At 40.6% G+C, this 25,296-nt stretch overlaps 1 protein-coding gene, 1 long non-coding RNA gene and 2 other non-coding genes across 4 annotated transcripts in view; 3 read left to right on the top strand and 1 right to left on the bottom strand.

Annotated features, from left to right (window-relative positions):
* The window catches only part of LOC118215092, an 800,072-nt gene that overhangs the window by 289,656 nt on the left and 485,120 nt on the right, over positions 1 to 25,296 (bottom strand). The gene's annotated exons all lie outside the window — the stretch shown is intronic.
* On the top strand, positions 5,244 to 5,325 carry trnal-uag. Its single transcript has one exon. It is a non-coding gene; the product is annotated as a tRNA-Leu (tRNA).
* On the top strand, positions 8,943 to 16,825 carry LOC118215136. The gene is made up of 2 exons (XR_004762775.1): positions 8,943 to 9,032; positions 15,368 to 16,825. It is a non-coding gene; the product is annotated as an uncharacterized LOC118215136 (long non-coding RNA).
* On the top strand, positions 9,140 to 9,221 carry trnal-aag. Its single transcript has one exon. It is a non-coding gene; the product is annotated as a tRNA-Leu (tRNA).

Raw genomic sequence — 25,296 nt, 5'->3', positions numbered from 1 at the left:
AACAGAATTAATTGGTAAGAACATTGCCAGGTCTTTGTGAATTGAAACTAGTCAGAGTTGGGTAGTAAATATGCAAATATGCAAATTAATATCCTTTAAGCATCTTTTCAGTATGCTCTTGTATACGGAAGCTAATTTCTAGTTTCAAATAATAGAAGACCAACTATAAAAGCCTCATACGTGTATTAACTACCGACCACCGACTTTAACATGGCAGACATCAAGTTAATTTGTCTTAATCCAAACGGTGTGAATACAGAGCAAAAATAGCATTTTGACTTCATAAGCCACACAGTTAAAATGTTCGGTCTGTTTTTGTTACAGTAGCAGGTGTCATAATGTAGCCGACGACAGGCCAGTGACTTCCGTCATATCCAAATAGGTAAAATGATCATTAAATAAATAAATGCAAAAATAAACGTTAAACTTTTAAAAAGTTATTTGAAAGGCATTTTTTTTTGTTTTTGGTCCCAAAATGTGGAATTTGAAAAAAACATATTAGGCTACTCCTCGTCTACTCCTCGGGCGCCATTTTATTACCTGTTTTATTTCACTAAATTAAGCGGTATTGCGATCATAGCTGCAGATTCCTATTCCTCCAAACACCCCTTCTCATCTAGCTTCTATTCTCCCCATCCATCCCCTCTCCACAACAGACTACTTACTCCGTTCTTTTATCCAGTTTAATTCCTTTTCACTGCATCCTCTTTGTCTCCGATCTTCAAAATGACGTTTGAGTTTGAAACAGTTTCACTTTCTCTTTTGACCTTTTTTTAAAAAAATTTTTTTTTAACTTTTACTGGTTCAAGCAAGTCTTTTTATTTTTATTGGCTGCATTAATTTATTGTAGTCAATTGGTTACCCAGACAAAACAAACATTCTCTGCATTTAGATATTTGCCGAATTGTAATGTATACATGTACTAAGCCTATTGAACAACTCAAGAATTATACTGCTGTTGGGACTTAAATTGTTCCAATATATTGGTACATCTGTAGGCTAAACCTACAAATAAGCCTGTTCCAATGTAGCGAACATCGCCGTCACTGTAAGAAATGTCCTTTTTTCAAGATGCACAATATGGACAGCAAATAAAAAATAATAACAAATAAACCATCTCACTCCCTCAGTGTCCCTGACACAATCACTGACACATTCATTTCCTCAAGACCAGCTATAGCCGTATATGTGCTAATGTTTATGGTGAGTAGTTTCTGTTATCACGAGGCTATTTGTTATCTCCAATTCTTAACATTCTAATTTTGTTTATACATTTAGGTGTAAGGTTTGTTATTGTGTTTACGTTTTGGTATGTGCCATCTCCAATCGTTGACTGTTAGTCTTCTTTTTAAGTCAATATGTAATTTGTATGTTTTTCATCAGATCTGTGTCTGTCATTGATAAATAGAATAAAAACAGGAGCTGATTTTCCATAGCATCTGCTCTTTCCAGATTCACTTCCCAGCAATCCAAAACATGTCAGGCAACAGGAGCAGAGTAAACACTATTGTACAGCCCTACAGCCATGCTGCTTTTCTCTTATGAGTGATGATTCATATCAGCATGTAAGCACACACACATTACAGCGTTCCTGCTCTGAACTTCGGCTCATGTTGGTTGATCTGAATGTACTGGCTAAATAGGTATGGGCTGGGTTGTGAATAACATCTCATGTAGAAATATCTGCACAAATGCTTTTAATATAACATTTGAAGGCTTTGTCTGTGCTTCCTGGACTCCCTGTCTATGTGATTTTTTCAGCTACACTTAGACTTAGGGATTTCTGTCTGATGCACAGCATGTGGGGGGGGGGGTGACTGGGGGGCCCTGCAGTGACTGAAGCCCAATGTTTCACAGTGAGGTGTGGCTTTGGGTCTGGTTTTACCCAGATTACTGTTTCTGTGTGGCTCCCTAGAGAGAAATAAGAGCACTGATGCTCTTTAATTCAATTTTTGGGCAAAATGTGTAATCCTGAAATCACACATGGCAAAACAATCTGTGTGACGATAAAAAAAAAGCTGGGTTCGAGTCCTGGTTCGCGTCCTCTCTGTATGGAGCTAGCATGTTCCTGTGTTTTTGCTGGTTTCCTCTGGGTACTGGGTCACTGTGTCCATATACTCTTAACCCTCCTGTTATGTTGCGGGTCAAATTGACCCTTTTTAAAGTTTGAAAATCTAGGAAAAATACTTAAAATTATTTTTTCAGTATGAAACTTCTTCTACTGGCCTTAATTAGTGTAATCAACATTCTAAATGAAAATGGTTAATTTCATGTATTTGCAAACCCCTCTGTATGTTTATATCACCCGGGAACATTTTTGCTGTACCTAAAAAATGAACAGAACAGGAGGGTTAATAAAGAAAGAATTACACAATTCTGTCTGCAGACGTTAAAAAGCCAACACTGAATCTATAATTTTACACAGCATAAAGGGTCCCTTCAGAATAAGAAACATCAGTGTCCATGTTCTTGCTCACAAGTGAAAACATGCAACCATTTATGATGTCTGCAACAACAACAATTTGTTGTAGTGCAACAGTAATGCCCAAAAAGCCAGACTTCATTCTGACCAGAGAAAGCTTGTGTAATCCATTTATTGACAAGTTATTACAAGGCTAGCTTTCAGAACTCTGCAAAATCATTATTGCTGCTTAATTTACTTGTTATGCAGATTCTATTATGTTTGCCACAGCCCAAACATGAGATTACGGTTCAAACTATTAAGCGCCCATGAGACAAATAGCTCAGCGTGAAACTGAACTTCCAGTACCATCTAGTGGCTATTTAAAGGAGCTACAATATTATTTTCCAACAGTCCTTTCTAGAACTCCACAGGTGTTCTCATGGCTTAATAAATTGCTGTAGATGTGACTGTAAACTAAAATATTTTGCAAATAATTAAATGTTTGATTGACCAAAAAACAGTTTTCATGTCTATATGAGTGCACATAATGAATCACTGCCCATTCTTTCACTGCTCCGCCTCAGTTCCTGTAGATTCAGTGGGAAACCTGCAGTGATTAATGCACTTCAGACAGTGTTCTGCAGTGTACAGCTGCTTGGCAGCTTAAGGGAAGTGTATGTTTCTGTATTTCTGTATGCACTCCAGGCCACTTCTGCCTAGGCCTGTGGCCTTGTCCCAGTCTCCACATTCCCAGTTACCGTGGTGATGAGGGAGAAGAGCGATGGAGAGCTATGGGGAGGATGGAATGCAGCTCAGGGCCGTCCCGAATGCACTCCTGAGAGGACCCAAAAAGCTCTGGCACCCACCATGGGGATATACTGCCCTGTCCCAGGCACTATACTGTGCTGTTATGTTGTGTGCTGAGATGCCTAATTACTGATGTAACATGATGTGTGTGACCACAGACAGAGGCTCCATGCTTTTGAGATGTGTCCTTATGAGGTGTGATGCTTAGAAACTGCTATCAAGACTGAGACAACTCAGTGAGTCCTTGGAGAATGCCTCTGCATGCTGTGTAGTGGGTATTTCCCTGGGGTGCTACAGTCTGTTACAGTGGGAAAATGTCGTCTGGCCTGATGATTTCTTGTCTGCCTCATGTACCTGCTTTGAGTGGTTCCTATCAATGCAATGATTATTTAGCATTCTGTATGGTAGTTAGCATTTCTTATGGATGCTGATAAGTTGTAATTTTATTGAAACTATTAGCAAACTTCTGAGAATTCTGAGAATTCCTCTGCAAGCTGTGGCATGTGTACCTCTCTGGTGCTCCTTGTAATAAAACCTGTAACTGTGGGAAACCGTTGTCTGACCTGCTATTTTCTTGTCTACCTTGTGTGCCTGCTTTAAATGGTTTCTGTCAATATGATCCAAAAATGCCCTGCCAAACCAGACATTTAAACTCTGCAACAATGAGTTTTAAACTGAACTGCCAGTGCCTATAAAGTACTGCAGTCTGTAATTTGTTCAGCTGTCATTTGTACACCTCATGTTGCACACAGTTGTTCTCATGTAAACTGCTATGTTTCACAAATGATCCAGGTCATGTTTTAAAGATCAAGAACAGTTTGTATATCAATGGTATATACACAGTCTATCAGTGCTCTTTCATTGATTGATGTTACACTGTGACCACATACTTCTAAAGAACAGTACTGTCCAATCATATTAAAAAGCCAGCATGATCACTCTGACATCACTTGCAATAGTTTTTTTTGGAGAGAATAGTGCTATCATTTATACTCAAGGATACCAAACACAAGATGGAACCACTGCACTTTACACACAAGGTTAGGCACAGCATTGATGATTCTTTACTTTTTCTCTTTTTATTTGTCCATTGTAATTTACTTTCAGTTCAGTGAACTCTTGAGAACCTGTCAACTTCTGCCGTGAAACTCAATCTGGAGTTGTCCCTTGCAGTACCGTCACAATGCCACCGGATGGCAGAATGCATCTGCTTTGTGTTTGCAGTATTCTAACAAACTCACAGATCTGATAGTTGTCAAAAACATACTCTGATACTTTAGGCCATTTCCAGCCCCTACCATGGTACATAATGGTTTTATGAAATTCCATTTAGCATGAGGATGGAGGTGCAATTTCAAAGAAATGCACTGGTAGACACACTGAAGATGCTTATTGTTATTGTATACAGAGCACACACAGCACGCCTGATGCACTCAGCCTCAGAGTACATTAACACACAGCCTGCCAGGCCCCAGCAACACACACACACACACACAGCACACTGATGCACACACACACCACACACACACAAACTCACACGCACACGCCAGCCCAACCTCCCCCCCCCCCCCACCACCAGACCCTATGTTGTTATGAAACGCTATCAAACTCCGTCCGCTTCTCACATACATTCCCCCACTGGCTCAGAACAGCTCGTCAGCGATTCAGTCTGTCCTCCCCCAAATTTGCCAAGCTGTGGGCCTTTCAGTACCTCTGCCTTCTCTTTCCCAGACCTGGCAACACAATCTCCATCCACAAAAACTGGTATTTGAGTGGCCCTGTCATTTTCCCAATCATACCCCACACCTCCCCAGCCTGTGTGCCCTGGCCTATCCGAGAGCAGTACTCTCTCCAGCACTTCCTGTTTGGTGCCTCAATGACTCTCCTAGCCACTGCTCTCGCCCTGTGATACTCCCGCACACAGTCTGGAGGAAGGTTCCTGTGCAGGACCCTGAGCGCATGGCTGTGTGCTCAAACAGCCTTAGAACATTCCGGTGTGACATGACACACACGTGGGAAACTTCAACCTGTAGGTACCGTGGCCGAGCGGTCCAAGGCGCTGGATTTAGGCTCCAGTCTCTTCGGAGGCGAGGGTTCGAATCCCTCCGCTGCCATGTTCTTATGAAGGAACAAATGAAAATGCAAGGCATGAAACCTCACCTTTCCCAAATTGAATCGTCGGCATGTTTTTCAGGGTTTGAGTACCGTGATCTCATAGTGTGACTGTAGCAAACTGAGTGCCACCGCTCGTGTCAGAGACGAGAGTTTATTTTTGGACGCGAATGCGTCTTTTATTTTTACTGCCGCCACGCGGCTTTCTGTTTGGTACACAGACACACAATTCCCGGCTGACCGTCCGTCAGCTCTTCCTCCGTCTCCAGTCCGTCCTTTCCGTCTCTGTAGACCGGCTTTTTAAGCGTCCAGGCTCACTGTCGAGGTAATCAGCACATTGTTCATTAATCAAACAATTAACCATCAGTGCTGATTAATAATCCCCAACAGCTGTGGCGCAGAGTTCCGAGAGCCGCCCCGCCCACTCTCTCTCTCTGCAGCCAACGCAAAACCACGCCCACCCTACCACAGTGACATTATTCAGAGTGAAGACCAATAAAACTGGTGTGAAGAAATACCTTCCGGAACAAATTTCCAACAAGAAAGCATTGGCCGTGTAGTTGCAGGCGTGGCTGCATACCGCAAACTTGAGCCGGCTTCCGATCCCTGACTTGTACATGTCAATTTTTTTTTTCATTTACTTGCAGGCCATCTTTATGCTAAATTGATGTTGTGGTTTGCAAGAATTAACATAAAATGTGTGACCTGCAGTAGGCCCAGGGACTCCTCTCCAAGCACCTGTGGACAACATCCTCTTGACTGCAATGCATTGTAAATGCACCATAGACTATTTTAAAAAGGTTTTGGTATTAAGTAAGGAAATATAATCCTGCCAGAAATCATTTATTTTAGGTACACATTTGCATACTTAAATGGATGAATTCTAAAAAAGGGTGTCAATTGTAGTATTTGGACAAACAGTACATACAAAGTTCCATGATTCTTGATTTGAATAACTTATTAATTTTACTGTGATCTCAATCCTTGCTGTTCTTCCAAATTGAGACAAAAGAAGATGCTAGAACGATGGACCACCTGGAAAAAAAACCGTAGCTGATGTGCGCTTTTGGGGGCTTGTCCAGGATTCAAACTAAGGCTCTCTATCCCCCAAAGCTAGAATCATACACCCAGAGCATCAAGCTCCAATTACGATGGACGTACACGGGGTGTTGTTCCTGCAACAAAATCTCACCATAGACCCAAATATTTGGTGACAGCACAAGTAGGAGAATAGGAGCACAATGTTAAAGGTAATTGGTTGTGTAGTGGTTTGCATAATTTCCTACCAAACATTTTATCTTTTTTTGATTCTTGGTTAATGCAAGTCACTTTTCCCTTCCATCTCTTTGCAGTACCTACTTTTGTTAAATCAACACTGTGGGGTGTGAAAACCAGCACAAAATGCATGGACAGCAGTAGGCTTAGAGAATACAAGCAGTCGAAGACAAACTTTTTATTTTCACTAAATCTTACACCGATCAGCCACAACATTAAAACCACCTGCCTAATATTGTGTAGGTCCCCCTCGTGCCACCGAAACAGCTCTGACCCGTCGAGAGTTTTTAAAATCATGTGGAAATAATTCACTCTCTAACAATATCTTAGCTTTTTATAGCCCTGTAGCAACTAATAATATAATAAACTACCAATAGTGTAATAACTCCCAAAAATGTTATCCATTTCAAATTTTTAATGTAATAAAAACCATTAATATAATAAGTAGTAATAGTTATAGTGTATTTTATTGATCCCTGGGGGGAATTTGCACTGTTGCAGCATCTAAGACAACAAAGTAACAATGTTATACAAATCAGATACAAATTTACAGTATATACACAATATCAGATACAGATATACAGTAGATACAAATATATACAGAAATTGGGATGGCAGGTATGCCATCCCGCCAAGTTACGCCTTGGCGGGGGCATGCCCCATACCTATACAGCACCGAGAGTTTGGCACTTTTCAGGGTTCCCCACAGAAATAACCACAACAGCCACAGACACTCAGCCCTTAAAAACATTAAATTCTGTACATTCTGACCCCATTTCAACAGACAGAATTCATAAACAACTTCACATGTCCACACAATAAAGCCCCAAACTAAGGGGATTTTGCGTTTTCTCCTTCTTCTTCTCTTTCTTCTTCTTCTTCTCATTCTTATTTTTCCTGCCGCCTATCCCACTAACAACATGTCTCCCCATTGGACATTTCACTGACACCAGCCAAATCTGCACCTACACGACCCAATCAAAAACGCGCATACACACGCAAAATACCCATACATTTTTACTCTGAAACATTTCCCATTCAAACAGCTAGTCCGCCTGTGGCCTAGTGGGTAAGGTTACAGACTTGGGAACATGTGGTCGTACGTTCAAGCCCAGCTAGGAACGTGTTTCTTTAACCTGCTTCAACCCTCACTAATAATTATCTACTAGCCTACTTATCAATTATTGCTTTTGCACCATATTTACCCGCCGTTCATCGTCCAGTTATTGACCCGCTACAATATTGCTAAGCCATATGGATTCAACGGAAGCTCTTCTGTGCTTACTGGCTTGTGTTCTTCTTTAAAACCACCGGCAGGTTCGCTAATGATATTTCACGCATTGCATAGCTATGGCATTAGCTAACGAAGTCACAGACTGGTAAACCTCACTCACTCACGGCCACCCATATGCATTTCATGACGCAAATGTATTCCTTTTATTTAAAAGTTACACCAGTTCACCACTGTGCCATTTCTACTAACTATATTTCTTCACTTGGCTACAGTACAAACCCTAATATCAGCAAACGCCACGTTTCTACATTCGTTACCTCGCCCTGTTCTCTATCTAGCCACATAGGCTACACACAATTACTACGTATGTACGTTCTGCAACTCCGCATTAAAACATTACATTTAAAATCATGATTCACTCATAAGTATAACTACTAACACTGAACATGAGAAAAACACATTCGTGCAATAGATTACATTACAGGCAAATAATGTGTGCAATGTTATTTAACCCTCCACTTCAACAACTACTGTTCAATACCGACTGTTATATATACCATTTGATAAGGAATATAAGCTCGCTCATGGTCACTCCATTTACTTCGCACTATACTCCGTGATCATGTCAACCTTCACCTACATGCCCATTCTGCTAAAAACATATTGTTTCAACTACGGAATTTCGTAATTTCATTTTAATTTCTCTCACACTGTTGTTATTCTCTCATATGCAAAGCCTGCTGGGACATATGCATCTGTTCCTATTCTCCACTATCATGTTTTCCGGTTCTAGTTTAGCAAAACAGCGAAGCGGATTCCTACCTGCAGATAAGCCAATGCAAAATGCCTTATAAACCTTACAAACACTAAAAGTTTATCTCCACGAAATAACTGACAATGGAGCAGGACAGAAGGATAAACCTTACAAACTGAGGAAAGAACTGAGGAAATATTGGGTAGCATTGCTTTGAGATACATCTTATGTCATTTCGGTGAGACAAGATAGCCTATATTGTTTGTAGTATCGTAACTTGGCGTCATTTTGATATCAATACTTTTTAGTAACTTGGCATTTTTGTACGTTGAAAACGTGTTTTTTATGAGATTCTAATATACCAGAGGACTCCTTCAAAGGTGGCGTCCATGCCTCGACGGGTCAGAGCTGTTTTGGCGGCAGGAGGGGGACCTACACAATATTAGGTAGGTGGTTTTAATGTTGTGGCTGATCGGTGAATACATTCTCCTGCAAATTTCTTTTCAATGTTTTAACTGTAACATGAGAAACACGTGGAACGCTTCCCCCAGGAGGTAGCGTGGCCGAGCGGTCCAAGGCGCTGGATTAAGGCTCCAGTCTCTTCGGAGGCGAGGGTTCGAATCCCTCCGCTGCCATTATTAACCACACTTTGGAATTTCTGTCATACCAGATATGCTCTAGAACTTTGAAAATATTAAAGGATTTTGTTTAAGGAGCGCCACCTCATGTATGTCCATACTAATATGAACTTGATGCTCTTGGTGGATGATTCTGGCTTTGGGGGATAGAGAGCCTTAGTTTGAATCAATAATCATGGAGCTTTGTATGTTCTGTTTGTCAAAGTACTGCACCATTCACACCCTTTTGTAATATCGATCCATTTACTTACAATGTATTGCAGCCCAGAAGATGCTGTCCACAGGTGCTTGGAGAGGATTCCCTGAGCCTACTGCAGTTCGTGCATTTTGTGTTGGTTCTTGCAATTCACAACTTCGATTTAGCATGGGAATAAAGCGACTTGCACCGCTCAGAAAATCACAGCTGGGTGAAGTGCTTGGAAAACAGCAATTCCTGGCCCTGGACAACCAATGTTTTTTTTTTTGTTTGTTTGTTTTTGCAGAATTGTTCTGGAAAGTATTCCTTTCTACCAGTTTCTTTGGTCTTCACTAGGAAAAATGTGATACTATGAGATCACAGTACTTGATCCATGAAAAATACGGCACTGATTCTATTTGGGAAACGTGAGATTTTATGCCATGCAATTTTACTTGTACTTTTATCAGAAAATGGCAGCGGAAGGACTCAAACTCGCACCTCCAAAGAGAAGGAGCCTTAATCCAGCACCTTGGACTGCTTGGCTATGCTATCTCCAAGTCCACCTTTCCCGTGCATTCATGATGTTACGGTTAAAGCACAGAAATGACAATTTGCGAGAGAAATCGTAAGATTGAGTGCATTTACAATGCATTGCAGACCTGCCAAATTTGTCTTGGCTGCTTGTATTCCCTAGGCCTACTGCTGTCCATGCATTTTGTGCAGGTTTTCACATCCCGCTTTGTCAATTTAACTTACGTTGCTACCGCAAGGAGGTGGAATGAAAAAGTGAGTTGAATTGACCAGGAATCAAAACCAGATAAATTGTTTTGTTAGGAAATATTGTGGACCACTATACAACCAATAGCGTTTAACAACGTGCTCCTATGGTCCTACTTGAGCTGCCACTAAATATTTTAGTCAATGCATAGAGCACCACTTCAGGCCTCTTCAGAGTTTGGAGAAGGCTGAAGTGGCAACTTGTGGCTCGTTGGTCTAGGGGAATGATTCTCGCTTTAGGTGCGAGAAGTCCTAGGTTCAACTCCCAGACGAACCCACACCAGTGTGTGTCCTCTCCATGACTGCCAGCACACAAAGGACGTTGTGTTGGTGACAAAATGTCATGTTGAGACCGTGAGAGTCTGTTGCAATCAGTTCTACTGGTATGGCATTTTTCAAAATATGGCAGCAGAAAAAATCAAACCTTCATGTTCAAAGTAACTTTCCCCAAGTCCTCGCTGTACGACATTATCCTTCCGGCAATTATTACGTGATGGAAACCAAAAATCATGTGCCCATGAAAGTTGAAAAGAAGACAAAGTTTTGTCAGAAATCACATATTTTCTTTTCCAAGTGCTTCCTAACTATTCAGGTAGCGTGGCCAAGCGGTCCAAGGCACTGGTTTTACGCTCCAGTCTCTTCGGAGGTGAGGATTCAGGGCGCGGGAAAGGGGGTGCTGAGGGTGCTGCAGCACCTCCTAGCTGCAGGCAGGAGGAGCGCCTCCTGTCTGCAAAAAAAAAAAAAAAAGTGTTAGGCATTTTTTAAAGTATGTATATATATATATATATATATATATATATATATATATATATATATCTCATAAAAAACACGTTTTCAACGTACAAAAATGCCAAGTTACTCAAAAGTATTGATATCAAAATGACGCCAAGTTACGGTACTACAAACAATATAGGCTATCTTGCCTCACCGAAATTTCATAACATGTATTCCAAAGCAATGCTACCCAATATTTCCTCAATTCTTTCAAGTCACTTGGCCCTGTGTGTATATAAGCGTGCAGTACATGGACAGGCCAAACATATGTGTGGATGGCTCTCTCACAGTCAAGATTGATTGAATAGGCGTGTATATGTCCAATTTGTATTGGTATGTATGTATTTTGGTGGCCAGCCTATCTGTTGCGTGAATGATTGTATGTTTCTTGGTATAAATGTCTGTTCGTAAATGTGAATGTAACATGCTGCGAGGGAAATGTCCCCATGGGGATAAAGAAGTTCTCTATGTATGTATGTACAATATGTATTTTACATGTATTTATTGTACGTTGCAAATATACAATCACTTTTACATTTAGTCAAATTCAGTTCAGAAGCAAGTATAAACATATGTTTTCTGGAGAAATATGCTTCCTGTAGTGACTGACCAGCAGTTTTCTACATGAATTTCAATGTGCTCCATGAGGCAATACGAAATATTTGACACTTTGATCTGACACAACGTTTGCATGACATTGTAATATGGTAAGATTACAAAACACAGGGCCAAGTGACTTGAAAGAATTGAGGAAATATTGGGTAGCATTGCTTTGGAATACATGTTATGAAATTTCGGTGAGGCAAGATAGCCTATATTGTTTGTAGTACCGTAACTTGGCGTCATTTTGATATCAATACTTTTGAGTAACTTGGCATTTTTGTACGTTGAAAACGTGTTTTTTATGAGATATCATTTCTTTTTGCAAAGGGTTTTATTACGAGAGTGAGAAATGCGAAGTGACCCTGTAAGAAACGGTTGTGGATTATGGCTATCATTGTGTGAATTTGTACAGTCTGAAGAGCGAGTACGTTTAGCAGTTTCGGTTTGCTATATATGTAAAACAGTGGCTATGACAAATCGTGCGGTGGCGTAATTGTGACCGCATCAGAAAAGGTGAAATATGGCCAGTGTAGCTATGTAGGCTACTCACGGATTTGACGGGCATTCAACGAGCCTTGATTGACAAAAGAATCAGCAAGCCCGTAGAATTAGAGCTGCCTAGGTCGCAACTTGTGTACCCTTCTGTCCTGCTCCGTTGTCTGTTATTTCGTGAAGATGCACTTTTAGTGTTTGTAAGGTTTATAAGGCATTTTGATAGGCTTATCTGCAGGTAGGAATCCTTTTTGCTGTTTTGTTAAGCTAGAACCGGAAAAGTTGATAGTGGAGAATAGAAGCAGACGCATATGTCCCAGCAGGCTTTGCATATGAGAAAATAACAAGTGTGAGATAAATTAGGCGAAATGATGAAATTGCGTAGTTGAAACAATATGTTTTTTAGCAGAATGGGCATGTAGGTGAAGGTTGACATGATCACAGACTATAGTGCAAAGTAAATGAAGTGACCATGAGCGAGCTTCCTTTTTTTTATCAAACGGTATATATAACAGTCTGTATTTAACAATAGTTGTTGAAGTGGAGGGTTAAATAACGTGTGCAATCTATTGCACTAATGTGTTTTTCTCATGTTCAGTGCTAGTAGTTATACTTATGAGTGAATCATGATTTTAAATGTAATGTTTTAATGCGGAGTTGCAGAACGTACATACGTAGTAATTGTTTGTAGCCTATGTGGCTAGATAGAGAACAGGGCGAGGTAACATGAATGTAGAAACGTGGCGTTTGCTGATAAGAAGGTTTTGTACGGTAGCCAAGTAAAGAAATATAGTTATTAGAAATGGCACAGCGGTGAACTGGTGTAACTTTTTAATAAAAGGAATACATTTGCCGTCATGAAATGCATATGGGTGGCCGTGAGTGAGTTTTGGTAAAGCAAATATAACCGTAAGAAAACGTTAGTGTAAAAGAGGAAATGATCTGCCTGAGGGCGAGTCGGGATTCAAGCCTTAAACCGGAGGTTTACCAGTCTGTGACTTCGTTAGTGCAGCACCATGCCATAGCTATGCAATGCGTGAAATATCATTAGCAAACCTGCCGGTGGTTTTAAAGAAGAACACAGGCCAGTAAGCACAGAAGAGCTCCCGTTGAATCCATATGGCTTAGCAATATTGTAGCCGGTTAATAACTGAACGTACAGACGGTAAGTGATAATGCATATGGCTTAGCAATATTGTAGCCGGTTAATAACTGAACGGTGAACGGTGGGTAGATATGGTGCAAAAGCAATAATTAATAAGTAGTAGACAATAATTAGTGAGGGTAGAAGCAGGTGAAAGAAACATGTTCCTAGCTGGGCTTGAACCTAGGACCCCGTGTTCTCAAGACTGTAACCTTGCCCACTAGGCCACAGGCGGACTAGCTGATTAAACTGGAAATGTTTCAGAGTAAAAAGGTATGGGTATTTTGCGTGTGTATGCGCGTTTTTGATTGGGTCGTGTAGGTGAAGATTTGGCTGGTGTCAGTGAAATGTCCAATGGGGAGACATGTTGTTAGTGGGATAGGCGGCAGGAAAAATAAGAATGAGAAGAAGAAGAAGAAGAAGAAGAAAGAGAAGAAGAAGAAGAAGAAGAAGAAGAAGAAGAAGAAGGAGAAAACGCAAAATCCCCTTAGTTTGGGGCTTTATTGTGTGGACATGTGCAGTTGTTTATGAATTCTGTTTGTTGAAATGGGGTCAGAATGTACAGAATTTAATGTTTTTAAGGGCTGAGTGTCTGTGGCTGTTGTGGTTATTTCTGTGGGGAACCCTGAAAAGTGCCAAACTCTCGGTGCTGTATAGGTATGGGGCATGCCCCCGCCAAGGCGTAACTTGGCGGGATGGCATACCTGCCATCCCAATATTGCTTTGGGGAAGAAAATAGATTTTTTAAATGTGTTTGTTAATTTTTAGTGATCACAGGCATGGCGATCTTGCTATGGGGTTCACAACGGCGTCAGTACGGAAGTTGTTACAATTGCAAACGCTTGCGTCACGACGCATGAGTTGGCTAAGCGGACAAAGTAGCCTACATGGCGCATAAACGCATTTCGGATTTTTTCAATGCCAAAAATACTAAAACATCCAGGACCGAGTTCAAAGATGCTGAGGCAGCACCTACTAAGACATGTTTGTTAATAACACTGTCACCATCCAGTTAACGTTAGTGTTTATTTATTCAGTCACAGTGTGTGTATATTTTGAGTTATTATCGTTATACAACAGAACTATCTTACATCATAATTAAAATCGAGTGAAAAAATGGTTGTGTAAGTGTTTAACTTAGCTAGATTGCATTGCTCTGAGGCATTCACTAACAGGAAATAATACGTCAATTGTTTACCGTCGCTAGGCAACTTGATGCCAGCTAAGTTTGATGCGGAATGATGCTGATATACGCACTTTCAAAATAAAAACACTATCGTTGGTCGAGCTCTGATGGCTAACGTTACTTTTGTCTTCCTTCATTAGCTAGAGAAAACATAATCAATTGTTTTTCTTTCTTTCTTTCCTTCTTTCATTCAGATATGCAATTGTGGAATGGTTTGCCGATGATACTATTTCCAACAGTGGATTCCAATGAATGATTTGGGTTAGAATTACATCAAACCTCAGAATTGTGGAGCATCTAGACCGTGTTTTGCATTTTTGATCTTGTATTTAAAAGACTCTAGGGTCAGTTTAACACAAATAAGACTGTACATCACTTTCTGTTAAAGTAGTAAACACACGCTTTCATAATTTTGAATACCATTCATTGCCTGTCATCTTTAAGCATCTTTCTGTAAAATATAGTAAATAAATGTTTTATTTTTCTTTAAATGATAATGACATCACACTTTTACATTCGGTTGGCAGCACCCCCTACTTAGAATGTCTTCCTGCACCCCTGTGAGGGTTTGAACCCCTCCGCTGTCATTATTAACCACACTTTGGAATTTCTGTCATAACGGACATGCTCTAAATTCTTGAAAATTTTGAAGGATTTTGTTTAAGGAGCACCACCTCTCGTGCAGGGCCGTCTTTTAGGGTGAAAGGTGATGACAATTCTAGGGGCCCACAGCCCTTGGGGGGGCCCCACAAAACCCCAGTAGCCTAGTATGAAGGCCCCCCTTTCTATGGCTAAATTATTATGCATATGCCTAACTAATACTCATACCAATGCAATGCAATTAAAACAAAGCCACAAAGTCATGCAATATTGATGAAAGAAGTTTCTATTTTCTGAGCAATAACCCCCTTCTTTAAAAAAATGGTTTGGTCCATGGTTCACTCCTCTTTTGAGATTTTGTGCGTAACGTTATTGCTCCCATACTGTAGCAGCAGCCAGCAGGTTACAGAAGCGCAATGCCGAAACAGAAACATAAATCGGGATGCCAAAAAAGAGTGGAGAAGAAGGAAAGAGAGTCCAGGAGCAGATTAGGAGCCCAACATATAACAAAATTTTTTTCAAAGAAAGGTGAGAGTATTAAGCTAGCTGTACAGGTGCCCTGTGGCTGCCTGCAGCTTAGCCAGCTACTAACGTTACTACGTTAACAGAATTATGTGCCATCAGCTGAGTAAAATAAACGCCTGACAAGGCTGACATTACTAAATTATCCACTAAATATCATCCGCAGAAAAGATCAGTAAGGTTATAATTCACCAAACGATATGCTGTCAAAAAAAAATCCAGTAGCAGCAGGACACATTTTTCCATTCTTACATGAGTGTTTACTAAAACTAAATTGCTACATTAGCCTGTTGACAAGAGTCTTGTTAATATTGAGCAGGGGCTAATCTTACAGCTTGCCCTCCTCATACAATAATAAAGTGAAGCTGTTTGCCTAGAGCTATGGCACTGATAAGCCAATTTAGATGTTAATGCCAAGACTAGGTAGGTTAGTTCTTCATCAGTTGTTCCATAAAACATAACCATAAATGTGTACAAAAGCAATATGAAATTGAAAAAATAAACCTTTATGTGCTGCTACTCCAGAATCAGCTGTGGCCTCCTCTGGCCCCCACCCTCAGCACTCCAAAGATGCTTTTGATGGTGAGTGAGTGAGGTAGACACTGGTTGGCTATTTAGACTTATTAGTGAATTGCTGTACCATTGGCTATTACTTACACATTAGTCACTCTCAACTCTTTCGATTCTGTAATGAATGGCCAAATGTTGATTTGTTTATAAGTCTACTTAAGTCACTGTCCTTGCTGTCTATAGAGCGAGGCCCCTCTACCCAACAACAAATATCAGAAACCAAGGCTCCTACAGATAGTGAAGTGGCTCATAATAGTACCAGTCATGAAACAGCCGCAGCACAGGAAGTGCACAAATACATGAAAGCCAGAATGAAGAGGGAGAATATTTGACATGCGACCCAGGATTGTGGCCAGAGAGGCTCACAGACCATGGCCGTGAAGTAATTGTCAGAAAGCTACCCACGGCCACTCAGACAGACCTGAGCTTGATAAGGGATTCGGAGGGAAAGAAGTTCCCTGAGTATTTACAGTATGCTAAGTCAGCAAATGGACGGGAAAAACAGAAGAGAGACTGGTTAATGTACAGTCAAAGCACAAAAGTGATATATTGTGTGCCATGTATGTTATTTTCATGTGATAGCCTCACAAAACCCTCGGCCAGTGCTCCAAATTCCAAAGAAGGGTACAAAACATAAAATCTCAAATGGTGGAGAATCTAGAACAAATTCCCTGACCATGAAGCTAGTAAGCCGCACAAAACCTGCCACCTCAAGTGGAAAAATTGGAAGTATTCTTTGGTGGAAGCAACAGGGGTAGATAGCGGTCTGCAAAAACAAATCCAACTTGAAGTTGACAGAAACAAAGCTAGTCTTGAGAGAATATTAGACGTCACACTTTTTTTGAAAGAAAGAATTTAATGGAAAGACTGACCAGAAAATATCAGAGATGATATCGAAGACTTTAAATGGACTGCATTTATATAGCGCTTTTATCCAAAGCGCTTTACAATTGATGCCTCTCATTCGCCAGAGCAGTTAGGGGTTAGGTGTCTTGCTCAAGGACACTTCGACATGCCCAGGGCTGGGTTTGAACCGACCGCCAGACAATCGGTCTTACCTCCTGAGCTATGTCGCCCCTCACTTTAGAAGAGCACTGCATTGAATCTGCAGATTGCAGAGGCCAGGGGTTCGACAATGGTGCAAATATATCTGGTAAGGTTAAAGGGGTCCAGGCCCAGAATTCCTAGCAACGGCCCTGCGCATACGTCCACTGTAATTGGAGCTTGATGCTCTGGGTGTATGATTCTAGCTTTGGGTGATAGAGATCCTTAGTATAAATCCTGTACAAGCCCTCAAAAGCGCACGTCAGCTACAGTTTCTTTACAGGTGGTCCATATTTCTAGCATCATCTTTTGTCTCAACCTGGAAAAACAGCAAGGATTGAGATTACAGTAAAACTAATTAGTGATTCAAAGAATCGTGGAACTTTGTATGTTCTGTTTGTCAAAATACTGCACCATTCGCACCCTTTTGTAATCTTGATCTCATATAAAACATGTTTTCAACATACAAAAATGCCAAGTTACTCATACATACAGAGCACTGCTATACTTCATTCATTCAAACTGGCTTATACTAGGCTTGCCATTAAAAGTATTGACATCAAAATAGCTTACCCTTGCAGAAAGTGAGACATGCATTAAAAATATGTATTCCAATGTATTACCTGAGAAACTTAAGGGATTCAACTTGGCTTATATCTGTTTTGTTTTTTGTTTTATTTTGTTTTTGTTTGGTTGGTAATTTGTGTAATAAATTCAAAACTATGGAAGACAAGTTGCAATATGATTATTAATCAAACTGTTATTAGTAGTGATGTAGTAATTAAACGAATAATAATTAAATTAAGAAGAACTATGGACTCTGTGTGTAACAAAAAAAAAACTTGGATTGTTTTTAATTTGTAAATATGTTAATGGTGCTGTGGATATGTCAATATTGATCTGGACACCGAAGTTTTCTGACAGAATGGCCTTAGTAGAACATTCTCTGCGTTTTTCGCTTGCAAAATAACTGCATGATGTGAAAATGAAACATATGGATAAGGATTAGCTAAGTATCTGCGTTCATTTGCTAATTATATACTGCGTTAGATTTAAACTTTTCCCTGTGTGGTAACTGTTCTTTGTTTTAGGTTGTGTTAGGTTTCTATCTGCCGCTTTTTGATTCTTAGAATTGATAGATTGGCTACTTGGGCTTAGCGATTGCGATTATTGTATCGTTACAGACTGTGAACCCGTGTAATCAGCGCGTTATTTGATTCAGGTTATCAGTTGCTAATTAGGTACACTCAGAGCGACGCTAGCATCGCTCCCTCCTAGTTTATGTGTCAGCTCCCCATTCCAGTCTGCTCTCTCCCCCTCAGAAGGCGCTTCCTGCGACGTGGTCCCCCTCGACAACGGAACCTCTCTAACCTCTGCTACCCCCCGCTGACCCCCTGTGAGAACTTCACGGTCACAGGGAGGCTATGGAACTGCCAGTCTGCTACGCGCAAGGCAGACTTCGTTTCCGCCTATGCCTCCCTCCTATCCCTGCAGTTCCTTGCCCTCACAGAGACCTGGATCACACCAGACAACTCTGCCACTCCTGCTGCCCTCTCGTCCTCCTACTCCTTCTCCCACACCCCCCAGCGATCTGGCCGTGGTGATGGTACTGGTTTACTGATCTCCCCCACTTGGAAATTCTCTGTTCTCCCCCTCCCTGACCTGTCTATATCCACTTTTGAATTCCATCCTGTCTCTATCACATACCCTACTAACCTCTATATTGTTGTTATTTATCATCCCCCGGGGCCCCTGGGAAGCTTCCTGGATGAGCTAGACACCCTGCTCAGCTCCTTCCCTGAGGACGGCACCCCGCTGATCCTCCTGGGAGATTGCCAAATGCCAAATGCCTGTAATGTAATGTAATGGATCGCTGAAGTCTGACTGCAGGCCAGCTCTTATCTACAGTTCTTTGATTTAATCATTTCAGTCGTTCTGGGGCGTGAGCTCAACGACATAATTATCCTCCTGTTTGATTGGATGACGTCCCATCATTGCTGCAGCCAATGGATGAACTGAGTGTTGCTATAAGAAAGGCTGTCGTCTGTAATCGTTATCATACTTGACACGAGTCGAGAAAAACTAAAAATGAGTGGACGAGGAAAGACTGGGGGTTAACTCGGATCACTGCATTAATTTATTGCTGCGCTTAACTTGGTTTACTGAGTGGATTCATGTGTTAAAAAAAAGGGTAAAAAGAAAAAAAAAGCAGCTAAAATCTCCCCAGGCCTGGCTGAGGAAATAAAAGTAAAATAACAAACATGGCCTCCTACGCCTCTCGGTTCGCCCAGCACTGGGCGAGGTTAAAATAGGTGGTGCACCTGACCATCAGGTAAAGGAGTGTACCCAGATGAAGTGTTGGAAGTGTGAAGGATTGGGTCACAAGGCCAAAGATTGCAGCAATGATACCCGGTGCAGCCTGTGTGGAGGAGTGGGGCACACTTATTTTAAATGTCCCCATTCCTACAGTAATAAAGCAAAAAACCAAAACCGAGCCAGAGCCGAGGACGGGCAGCAACCGCGTCAAATCCAGCAAGAGCCACAAGAGAGCGCCAGAGAACCGCAGACCGCAGCCCAACAGGAGCCACTGCCAGATGGCAATAACACTCAATGCACCACAACCAGGCAGCAGCTGCCAGAGAGTGGCGAGGAGCGCAGCTCTACCGCCCCGCTGCGGAGAGGGACACAGCCAGTCGCAGTAGCAAAGGACGAGGGGCGACTGGTGGTAGGCAGAGGCAGAGGCAGGGGCAGTTTCACTTCCGTCCTGAGGCGACAAGAAGAACCAAGAGGAGCCCAGCAGCAGGCAAGGCACACAACACGGGAGGGAGAAAGAGTGACATCCATCATAGTCCAGCAACAGCAGCAGCAACAGAGGCCGCCGGATGTGGAGAGGGAGCTGAAGCTCCTGTGCACTGCGGAAGTCTGCTTACCCTCCACGGATGGAGGGTCACATAGCCAGTCCTCCACCTCCTCCTCCTCCTCCTCCTCCTCTTCTAACTCCTCCGGGGCTGGAGAGGACAGTGGAGAGGAGGATGATGAGGATGAAGAGGATGAAGATGACGGCGAAGTATATGACTCCGCCAGTGAAGAACCGGACTCTCCGGACATTCAGGAGTTTAGTAGCGAGCTGGAGTCGAGCAGAGGGGCTGCTTTTATCACGGGAACTGCAAAAGCGCACAACGAACCCGCTACCATACGAGTTTGTGCGGAGACTTTAATGCATACACAGATGCAAATGACCAAATCCCCACGCACGTCGACAAAGGATGTTGCTGTAACTGGACAGTAAGTAAGTGCTACAAATGACGGTAACATTTCTAGGGCTGTTAACAAACGGAAGCTTGTTATATCAAATGAAAGAGACCGAAAGAAAATGGACACTAAAATCAGTCCATGAAAGAACAATGCCTGTCTCATAAATACACTCTATGAGCACCCTTTACATGCATGTTTGCACGTTGAATGTGAGAGGAGTGCAATCGATTAAGAACAGGCACCAGAAATTTGATATGTTGTTGCAAACAGATTTTGATATTTTATGTTTACAAGAAATGAGGCTTTCAATGAGCACGGATGTAGAGGACATTAAAAAGATTTGGTCAAAAGGGTCCTGCTTCATTTCAATTGGTGAAGATAAGGCTGATGGGATTGGAATCTTTTTTCGAAATAAGGTTACTGTTATAAGAAAACGGGAAATTACCCCGGGCAGGTTATTGGTTTTAGACTGTTACCTTTTTCGTAAAAAGATTAGAATAATTAATGTATATACTGCACCAGATAGAGTGAAGAAAACCCAACTGTTTAACAAACTTAGAAATTTTTTATGTGCAGGGTGTCCGATTGTGGTGTGTGGTGATTTTAATGTGGTGCTAGAGGGGAAAGATATATTTTCACACAGACCTTTTTTAATGACAAGAGAAAGAACAGATCTAAAAAAAATGTTGGAAGGAACAGACTTGAGGGATGCTTTTAGAATTTTACATCCAAATAAGGTTGACTTTACTAGACATGACAAATATACAAGGACAAGAATTGATCGAATTTATGTAAATAGTAACTTTGATATATGTGATTACAAAACCAAACTTCTTGTGGAATCTGATCACTTGGCTGTTACAGTGCAGCTCAAAATCACAGGTGATCCCAAGAAATCCTATTGGAAATTAAATACTCAGTGTCTTGATAATTTAGAACGAGTGTCAGAGTTAAAACTTGAAATCGAACAATATAAAGAACTTTAAAATTCTGACAAAGACAGCCATTGAGTTGTGGGAAATTTTAAAACAGGATGAAGGACTTTTTTAGATACAAGTGTAAAAGTCTAAATGAGGAAAAAATTATTAAATATGGCCCGCTGCTCAAAAAATACATAGAATTGAACGTAAAATTGAGTAAAACAGACTTAGAATTTACAGAAATGTACAAAATGAAAGATGAAATTGAATATATGAATAAAGATTCTCTACGTGGGTTACAGCTACAGATAGGAAGCAATATGAATGTTAAAGATGCTCCTAATGCTATTAATATTATAGCTCAGTTTAAAGATAAGCAACAACAGAAATGTATTAAAGCAATAAGAAATGAAATGGGTATTGTTATTGAAAAAGAATATGATATTAATAACTGGAGACAATTAACTTTAATGAACTTGGACTATAAGATATTTGCTAAGGTGCTGGTAAATAGAATGCAGGATAGCTTGGATCTGCTTATAGAAAGAGGACAGACCTGTGCTGTAAAAGGAAGGTTACTGTTTGATCATTTATGTATGCTAAGGGAATGCATTTCTAATGTGGAAAAAGAAGATGGTTTTTATGTTATTGCTTTAGATCAGAAAAAAGCTTTTGATTATGTCTCAAGGGAATATTTATTTGAAGTTCTGAAAAAGTATGGATTTCCGCAAAACTTTGTTAAAATGATTCGGTGTCTTTATGCAAAATCCTTAGTCCAAGTGAATGTAAATGGTCAACTGACAGAATGTTTTGAAGTTCATAGAGGGGTGAAGCAAGGATGTCCACTAAGTACTGCTCTATATGTGATTTCAATCAGCCCTTTGGTTAAAATAATTCAAAACGATAAGAGATTAGAATGGGTAAAGGTTGGCAATGAGAGAGTTATCATTTCAGCATATGCTGATGATATTACAGTGTTTGTAAAATCACAAACAGAATTGGATATTATATGTGAGCATTTTAAAATTTACGAAAAAATATCCAGAGCAGTTTTACACCATCATAAATCAGAAGCTGTCTGGATTGGGAATTTAAGTAAACAGTTCCCTATACACATACATGTAAAAGAAGAAATTAAGGTATTAGGTATCTATATTAGTAATACTGATTGTTGTGAATCAAATTGGCAAAAAAAAAAAAAAAAAGAAGTCAAAGATGAAGTTCTAAAGTGGTCTGGTAGAAACACAAGCTTTAGGTCTAGAATAGGTATATGTAATTTGTTAATCCTGTCAAAAATTATGTTTTTAAGTTCAGTGTTTCCACCAACAGAAAAATATATAACGAAGATAAGTAATGAGTGTTGTAAATTAATATGGGGAACGAATAGAGAAGTTACTCGGAGAGAATTGCTATTTAAACCCAGAAAATTAGGAGGTTTGGGAGCAATAGACGTAAGTATCAAATTAAAAATAGCAATGTGTAAGATTGTAGCAGGTGGAATAAACAGACAAATTAGCTGGATCGGTAACATTACTAACTGGAAAAAAGAAAGGAAAAGCGAGAACCAGACAACCTTATTTTAAACGTATGTATGGTGATTTTATAGGCAAGTTGAAACATTTAAATATTGACTGGTGCCATTCTGAGAATAAGGTCATATATAATTTAATAATTAATGAACTGTATGGTGGAGTTATAAAGTACAGATATCAAAATAATTTAGAATGTGAAAGTATGGTCGCACGAATATGGAGCAAAAACATTTCTGAAAGTATGAGAGATATAGCCTTGCTAATATCAGTGAGGAGATTACCAGTGAGAGCTGTTGTAAAATGGAGTTGCTTTGTTACAACGAAATCCTGCCCAATGCCCGATTGTGATGCAGATGAAACTTTGGAGAATCTGTTGATTGAATGCAGTCGATCTGAAAAAATATGGGAACAAATTAAATCTATTGGTGTTAATATTTCAATTACACCAGAAACTGTATTTTATGGAATAATATATAACATTGATGATGAACTGGTTAATAATATGTCTAGTGAATCAGCACATATGGAAAACGCGAAGTAAAATGACAATTGATCATATCTACGTGTCAAGTGAATCTGTATGCAAGAACATTTTAACAACTAAAACGTCGAAGGACAATTGACATCAAGCATGGCAATGCAAAGCTTTGGGAAACTCTGGACTTTTAATATACAAGATGCTTTACCTAATGTATTTAGATTGTCTTGTTCATGTAATTGTTTGTAATGACTTGTATAATTGAAATAAAGTTTATTTATTAAAAAAAAGAAAAAAAAAGAAAAAGGAAGACCGGTGGTAAAGCGAGAGCGAAAGCTAAAACCCGTTCATCCAGAGCTGGACTCCAGTTTCCGGTTGGGCGCGTTCACCGATTGTTGCGTAAAGGGAATTATGCGGAGCGTGTCAGTGCCAGTGCTCCAGTTTATTTGGCCGCTGTGCTCGAGTATCTGACTGCTGAGATCCTGGAGTTGGCTGGTAACGCTGCCAGAGACAACAAGAAAACCCGCATCATTCCCAGACATCTGCAGCTGGCGGTGCGCAACGACGAAGAGTTGAACAAGCTCCTCGGAGGCGTCACTATCGCTCATGGCGGAGTACTACCCAACATTCAAGTTGTGCTGCTCCCGAAAAGAAACTGAGAAAGTAGTGAAAGCCAAGTAATTGCTGCATTGCTCATACGAGTATCTTTCATCCAAAGGCTTTTGTAAGAGCCACCCACATATGTGTAATGTGCAAAACTACCATTTTGCACCAGAAACCAAATCGCAATATACATTCAGCGAATACAAATTAATATAAATAATTCATTTAAGTTTGATTCTCAGCAACTGACTCAATTCAACACAAGAGTAATATCGTAATAACGTAGTTGTTCTAACAGCTTTTCAACCCATATGGTCAGCTAGTCAACCAGTATGACCACCTTTTCACTCTACTGACCTGACCAGCGAGAACTACCGAAAACAGTTTACACCTATTTAGAATCGCAGGTAGTCTTTGTTCGAATGTTCAGCTGGGAGGTCAGTACATAAAAGCGTATGAGATAAAATAGCAAATTCGAGACTGTTACGTCCCCAGCCTCTGCTTGCCTGAGTAGTGCAGGTGGAGGTAATACCCAATTGTTTAATTGCCTCCACCTGCCTGTGGCCCAATATAAGCCCTGCAGTTTGAGGCTGGGGAGATTCTTCTTTGGGGTTTGTTTCGTGTGGGTTGTGTTTGGTAGGTTTTTGTGAAGACTCTTTTATTTTGTGAACTTTGAGTTTTTGTTTGTTTTAGTTTGTGTTTTAGATTAATAAATGTCTGAGTTTGTGTTTTTAGATCAGTTTCTGTCTTGTTTTTGGTACTTTGGTACTCTCCCTGCGAGCCGGCCGTAACAGGGACTGAAGTGGCAACAAATGTTGTATACTAAAAGGTACTTTTAATGTCTGTTGAAACCCCCTTTTTGGTGTTGTGTAGCCTGTTTTGGGCGGCACAGGCAATTAGCAAAATGTTCACGTTTTCAAGTAAACGTTGTTTTAAGCAAATTATTGCTCAAAGGGAGAGTGTAATGAACTTTAGAACACGAGTAACGGCAATGAAAGTACATTGAGAAATTAAGTTTAACAAGTGTGAAAGACGCTGGTAAATAAAGAAAATGGGTTTTTTTTTTTTGTTCCGAAGGAAGACACGTTGTTTTTTGCAAACCTGCCGTATTGAACCAATAGATTTTGAACATAATTTCTGAGACAACGAGCATCCAATGAGAATGTGCCTGACGTCACCAGCAAACAGGGAAATATAATTTGCATACATCTCTGGCCAGACAGTTAAATAGCAATACAGAATTACGTTTTCATCTTATCGACGTTCGAAATGCCAGAAGCAGCGAAGTCCGCGCCCAAGAAAGGCTGTAAAGCCGGACACCCACCGTAGGCGTATCGAGCGCGAGCGCACTACACGCGTATCTGAAGCGCAGTTGAAGTACTGTTATTACAACG

This window comes from Anguilla anguilla, chromosome 16, assembly GCF_013347855.1.
Source record: "Anguilla anguilla isolate fAngAng1 chromosome 16, fAngAng1.pri, whole genome shotgun sequence".
Taxonomy (NCBI): domain Eukaryota; kingdom Metazoa; phylum Chordata; class Actinopteri; order Anguilliformes; family Anguillidae; genus Anguilla; species Anguilla anguilla.
The sequence above is the reverse complement of the archived record's forward strand: the minus strand, read 5'-3'. Positions and strand labels throughout refer to the sequence as shown.